The sequence below is a fragment of the Camelina sativa genome, chromosome 5 (assembly GCF_000633955.1).
Source record: "Camelina sativa cultivar DH55 chromosome 5, Cs, whole genome shotgun sequence".
Taxonomy (NCBI): domain Eukaryota; kingdom Viridiplantae; phylum Streptophyta; class Magnoliopsida; order Brassicales; family Brassicaceae; genus Camelina; species Camelina sativa.
The window spans coordinates 22,001,225-22,007,376 of NC_025689.1; the positions used below are offsets into that span (position 1 = coordinate 22,001,225).

Genomic DNA, 6,152 nt, shown 5'->3' on the forward strand with positions numbered 1-6,152 from the left:
TACCTGCCCAGTAAGTAGAGGAGTATCAGCAGCAAGCTTTGAAGCAACTGGCCTAGGCATACGTACAGGCCAGCTCTGACATATTATCAACCAAACAAATTTAATAAGTGAACCAAATAGCTTAAAAAAAATAGGCTTGCAAGTAGGAAAATTAGAGATTGATGCAAACCTGAAGCATTGCGAAAGATTATGGGACGAGCCCTCGTGCGACACCAACCACATGAAGTGAAACTACCACCAAAANTTGAAGCAGACTTTTACTATGCAGACATCAAATTCAAATATCAAGTTTAGTAAACAGTTGGATCAAGCTTGAGACATATATAAAAGCTAAAACATGATCACATTATAGCTACTTTCCCTTTAGCATCACCTGATAAGTTCATCACCTACAACATCGGAGTACGAGGTACTATATAGATAAGAACAAATTAGAATTGGAAACTCAAAATATCCAGTAACTTTAAGGGGAACAAAACCAAAGTGTCAAACCTTGAAAAGTGCATAACTGATAACAATTTTCCCACAGCTAGAAGCACCAGGAATGGCGCAGGTTCCACCACAAACTGAAGTGGAAAGGGCATCGCTGACAACAGGAAAAGAAAGCAATCAACAACACACATCTTTAATTGACTATCTTGGTTGTAAAAAAAAAATATTAATTGAGTAATTACCTGCCCAGTAAGTAGAGGAGTATCAGCAGCAAGCTTTGAAGCAACTGTCCTAGGCATACGTACAGGCCAGCTCTGACATATTATCAACCAAACAAATTTAATAAGTGAACCAAATAGCTTAAAAAATTTAGGCTTGCAAGTAGGAAAATTATAGATTCATGCAAACCTGAAGCATTGTGAAAGATTATGGGACGAGCCCTCGCGCGACACTACCAACATGAAGTGAAACTACCACCAAATCATCAGAGGGTATGGCCTTATTAATTATCATAGGCTGTTCATGAATAATAAAGTAGAAAAAGAAGTAGCGATAAGAAAATACATAGTCAGAAAAGGGGAAGTCAATGCTATGAGGAATCAAAAGATAGGAAACTTTACCTGGACATAAACATGATCAAAGTAGCCCATAGACTGTCTCGGACGGAATGAAGATGACAAGCAAGGACACGGCCTGCACCAGACTGTGTTGTTATAAAATTGGCCACAAGCTTGGTTAACGTCCTTGAGCCTGCAAAAAAAAAACGTAGAATAAATGAAAAGTCTATTAGCCATCAACGAGAGAGTAAATGGGGACACAGGAATGAAACACAACTGAGAAACTCAAATCATATCCCAAGCTTACAGTCTCTTGCATCAGCAAAACGTTTGATCTTTGATTATCCCAAGCTCCAGAGCCAAATAGCAAGAAATATCCTGTAAAAAACAGACAACGGGAACAAACAAGGACAAGATAAAAAATCAGTGTCTACCTAAAATCAGTTTCAAACTAATACAAATTCTATCCGAAGAAGAAGGAAACTAAGAAAGAACCTGAGCTAATTAAGGCAGGATAAGCAGTACCAGAAGTACAAATTGTGTGTAAGCAGATGGAAACCGAAGGACTTTGTATGGATCCCGCTGGAGAAACATTGCATAAGCTCCAACAACCTGAAAAAGAACAGAGAATATGAATCTATGTGACAACTTAACATGCGATTTGGTGAATGCAATGTTTCATGGTTCTAAACCCCAAGGACCTGCAGAGGAAACAGTCTGTACCAAGTTGTGTTAAATTTGCTACAAGCTTAGCTACACTAGATTCACGTCCTTGAGTCTGCAATGAAATTGTAAATAAAAGAGTCATATGAAAAGGGGGTCTATGCTAACCTGTTGTTCCGGAATAAATCTTGCAGCTGCGACCACAGGTCCTGCATTGCCACCATTTAAACGTAATAAACAAATAACCCCACACGCAGCACTTCCAGAACCAGAAGCAATATCAAGAAGGAAAAAACAAACTATTCTATCAAGCAGACTTTTACTATGCATTACATCAAATTCAAATATCAAGTTTAGTAAACATTTGGATCAAGCTTGAGACATATATAAAAACTAAAACATGATCACATGGAGGGACACAGAAAGATACAAACTTATAACTCACCTGCTGTGTCGATCATGTTGTCCACCATTATAGCTACTTTCCCTTTAATATCACCAAATGAGTTCATCACCTACAACATCGGAGTTAGTACTATATAACAAAAAACAAATTAGATTTGGAAATTAAAAATATCTAGTAATTAATTAAAGTGGAACAAAACCAAAAGTGTCACACCTTGGAAAGTGCATGACTGATAACAATTTTCCCACAGCCAGAAGCAACAGGAATTGCGCAAATCCACCACAAATAGAAGGAGAAAGGGCATCAAGGACACGCTGACAACAGGAAAAGAAAGCAATCAACAACACACATCTTCAATTGACTATCTTGGTTGTAAAAAAAAAAATTAATTGAGTAATTACCTGCCCAGTAAGTAGAGGAGTATCAGCAGCAAGCTTTGAAGCAACTGGCATATTATCAACCAAACAAATTTAATAAGTGAACCAAATAGCTTAAAAAAAATAGGCTTGCAACTAGGAAAATTAGAGATTGATGCAAACTTGAAGCATTGCGAAAGATTATGGGACGAGCCCTCGCGCGACACCAACCACATGAAGTGAAACTACCACCAAATCATCAGTGGGTATGGCCTTATTACTTATAATGAAATATCACAGGCTGTTCATGAATAATAAAGTAGAAAAAGAAGTAGAGATAAGAAAATACAAAGTCAGAAAAGCAAAGTAATTACTGGGCAGGTAATTACTGGCCATAAACATAATCAAAGTAGTCCATAGAATGTCTCGGAGTGGAGATGACAAGCAAGGACACGGTCTGCACCAGACGTTGTTGTTATCAAATTGGCCACAAGCTTGGCTAACGTCCTTGAGCCTGCAAAAAAAGAAATGTAGAATAAATGGAAAGTCTGTTAGCCATCAACGAGAAAGGTAAATGGGGACAAAGGAATGAAACACAATTGAGAAACTCAAATCATATCCCAAGCTTACAGTCTCTTGAATCAGCAAAACGTTTGATCTTTGATTATCCCAAGCTCCAGAGCCATATAGCAAGAAATCTCCTGTTAAAAAAACAGACAACGGGAACAAACAAGGACAAGCTCAAAAATCAGTGTCTACCTAAATCAGTTTCAAACTAATACAAATTCTATCCGAAGAAGAAGGAATCTGAGAAAGAACCTGACCTAAGGCAGGATAAGCAGTGCCACAAGTACAAATTGTGGATCCCGCTGGAGAAACATTGCATAAACTCCAACAACCTGAAAAAGAAAAGAGAATATGAATCTATGTGACAACTTAACATGCAATTTGGTGAATGCAATGGTTCATGGTTCTGATATTATAAAAAAAGAGACAAAAACTTCCGTATAATGTATTATACATCTGTTATATATGCACACATATAGTATAACAGTTCCAATGAAAAGAAAAAAAAAGGCAAAACAGTTTTTTTATGTCTAGTACGTTACCTCGTCGGCGTATAATGTTGTAAAAAGCATGAGGAGACACAGAACCATCTGATGTTCTTCCTCCAAAACCCCAGGCAGGAAATCGAATCATGAAACTGGACTGGATGAGAAAAAAATAGAGAACAAATTATGTTAAATACATATTATAATCGAAGAAGAACAAGATTCATCGGATACTACTTACGAGAAGGAGAGAGAGAGGAAATCGAACCCGAAGAGGAAGAAGAAGGGGGACGAACCAAGAGAACAACGGCGGAGATGTAGCGCCAGGCGAAGTAGGCGGTGGCTGAACCAAGAGACGCCTCGAGAGAGAGAGAGAGAGAGAGTTAAATAAATGAATCAATCAACGGCCACCTGTTTCACAGAACCAAAACTATAATAAAAGCGAAAACATAGAGATTTAGAAGAAGAATTAGAAGAAAAAGGACCAAGGAGGAGGTACCTCTTATCAATACCGAAAGCTCAGATCCTCACTCCTCAGTCATCACTCCTCAAGTCCTCCGTTCCGTTTTGTTTTCAGGCAAGGGGGATGGAAGGAGACGATGCTCCAAAACGACAGCGTCTCATCAACTAATGGACCCTAAAAGAAGAAATAAAGAATTATGGTGGGCCAACTAAAACCAGAGCCCAATTCTCAGAATTCTTAAACCAAGCCCAGTATTAAGACTTGTGAGTCTGAAGACGTTATAGCACGGAGAAGAAGCGTTTTTATCAAAGCCAATCACTGATGATCCCATAAAAGTCACTGATGAGCCCAGTGTTAAGACTTATGAGTAAGACCAAAACCCGTTAAGAAGACGTTAGCACGGAGAAGAAGCGTTTCCATCAAAACCCCTGAAGACGTTAGAGCGGAGAACGCTTGAAGACAATAAACGTGATGATTGGATCATGGTTTGCTTCCAAAAGACCTGCAATACGAAGAAAGAAACGTAAGGAACAAAAAAAAAAAAAAGAATCAAAGGGATTTAGAAGAAGAAGGAATAAGGAGGTACCTCTAATCATTACCAAAGCTCAGTCCTGACTCCTCTCTGTTTCGTTTTGATTTCAGACTAAGGGGAAGGAAGAAGAAGAATATGGGCCGCAAAACTAACACCAAAGGCACAATTCCTAGAATTTTCAAAACACTGTCTTTTCAAGCCACAACGATCATCTTCTTCATCATTCACGAGTCACGACACGACCAGGGGTAACAACCGAGCAGAGGTTAGAGTTAGCGATGATGAAAGTGAAGAGTTCTCTAAGTAAAGTAAAAATTAAACAAAAAAGGACAAGAGATCAAACAAACCAACCTTGGATCGTGGCAGAAATCTCCTCCAAGATAGTGGTCATTGCTTAGCTGGCTCGAAACCTATAAGAGAGATAGCAAACAAAATCATCAGGTGATAGATACTTAATGGAGAAGAGAAGAGGATTTGCCAATAATATAATAGAGAGGTCTGAGAACATACCCTGACCGAGTAATAAGGAACCCATGGCATTGAGGTTCGAAGCTATAGGAACCCTAATTCTCCATAGCTACAGAAACATATTGAACCCAAAATCTCAGTCTCGATCAAATCCATGGAGAGGTAAAAATCGCATGAAAACATAATAAGAAAAGCTTTTAAGGGATTTAGTTAGAAACCAAACCATAGAAGAATAACATGAATAGGAGTGACATCTGACAGGGATCAGTCGAAGCCATCACCAATCAATTGTAAGATCTTCCAACAAGTAATTAGTAATATGTAACTAAATTTCTTCATGTCTTTTAAAACATCCATCATGCATTTGTCTGTCACAAAGAGTTAATTTCATGACTAAAGCTGGAATAGATTTATATTACAATTACTCTCAAAGACAAAAGATTACCTGAAGCCTCCCTGCAGTAGGCATGATTACTACATAGACACTACTCTTTTTAGCTTTTTCTAGACCTTGCTTTCGCTAAATCTGCAGGTTTCACATCAGTCTAGTCTCTGCTATAAAACTGGGACACCAACCTGAAACAAGGAACCGGATAATCCTAAAACATAAGATTAAGGAAGTTAGACCCAATCCAGGATTTTCAATCTATTGATATCAACCAACAACAACGATGGTGAAGTGAGCAATGAGACAAATGAGACAAAATTATATGAGAAGATGTAAAAAAGTAAAAAAGCAAACCTATGGTGGTTTAGGGAGAGCTTAAGAGCCCCACGGAGATGCAAAGTTTCACCTTTTGGAGGACATGTAACCTCTCCATGTTTACACTCTCCGCTCTAGTGGCAGTCCAAGAGCCCGGTCCCATATCAGCTGAAAGGAGAAAGAGAAAACAGCATCACAAAGAGGAGTATGGTTTTTTTCAAAGAGAATTGTCAATAGCGCAAAAGTATGGCTGTGGATGTACCTGTGATCAGATGACGAGACTCCTTGAGACAGCCAAAAAGCAGTGTAGTATCTACATTTGAAAGAAAGGCCACTCTATTCATTATAACCAAAGAAGACTGCCTGAAGATGTAGCGCAGAGAGACAAAAACGATCCATCAAAACCATCACCAGCCGATCATAGCATCCTCCTCCACTAAAATATAGGGTCGTAGGCTTAAAAGTTAAAACATGCAGGCCAACATCACTAGGAAGATCAGCGACATTACTGTTAACTGAA

The 6,152-nt window shown here is 38.6% G+C and overlaps 1 long non-coding RNA gene across 23 annotated transcripts in view; it reads right to left on the reverse strand.

The window, feature by feature from the left end:
* LOC104787377 overlaps positions 1-6,152 on the reverse strand; it is a 9,092-nt gene extending 2,940 nt beyond the window's left edge. The window contains exons 1-25 of one of the 23 annotated variants that reach the window (XR_002038153.1): positions 5,895-6,152; positions 5,672-5,800; positions 5,375-5,505; positions 5,153-5,297; positions 4,972-5,038; positions 4,813-4,871; positions 4,516-4,673; positions 4,310-4,431; positions 3,966-4,103; positions 3,735-3,877; positions 3,524-3,623; positions 3,239-3,313; positions 3,045-3,115; positions 2,789-2,928; positions 2,598-2,659; positions 2,460-2,503; positions 2,272-2,372; positions 2,098-2,167; positions 1,821-1,861; positions 1,485-1,601; positions 1,297-1,367; positions 1,053-1,182; positions 841-948; positions 675-746; positions 493-586 (exon numbers count right to left, since the gene is read on the reverse strand). This is a non-coding gene — a long non-coding RNA (uncharacterized LOC104787377). Of the gene's footprint in view, positions 1-373; positions 413-492; positions 587-674; positions 747-840; positions 949-1,052; positions 1,183-1,296; positions 1,368-1,484; positions 1,602-1,820; positions 1,862-2,097; positions 2,188-2,271; positions 2,373-2,459; positions 2,504-2,597; positions 2,695-2,763; positions 2,929-3,044; positions 3,116-3,233; positions 3,314-3,523; positions 3,624-3,707; positions 3,878-3,965; positions 4,432-4,515; positions 4,677-4,812; positions 4,872-4,971; positions 5,039-5,147; positions 5,298-5,374; positions 5,529-5,671; positions 5,801-5,894 lie in introns of all 23 variants that reach the window. The other 22 variants (XR_002038154.1, XR_767913.2, XR_767903.1 and 19 more) reach the window with 22 other exon arrangements.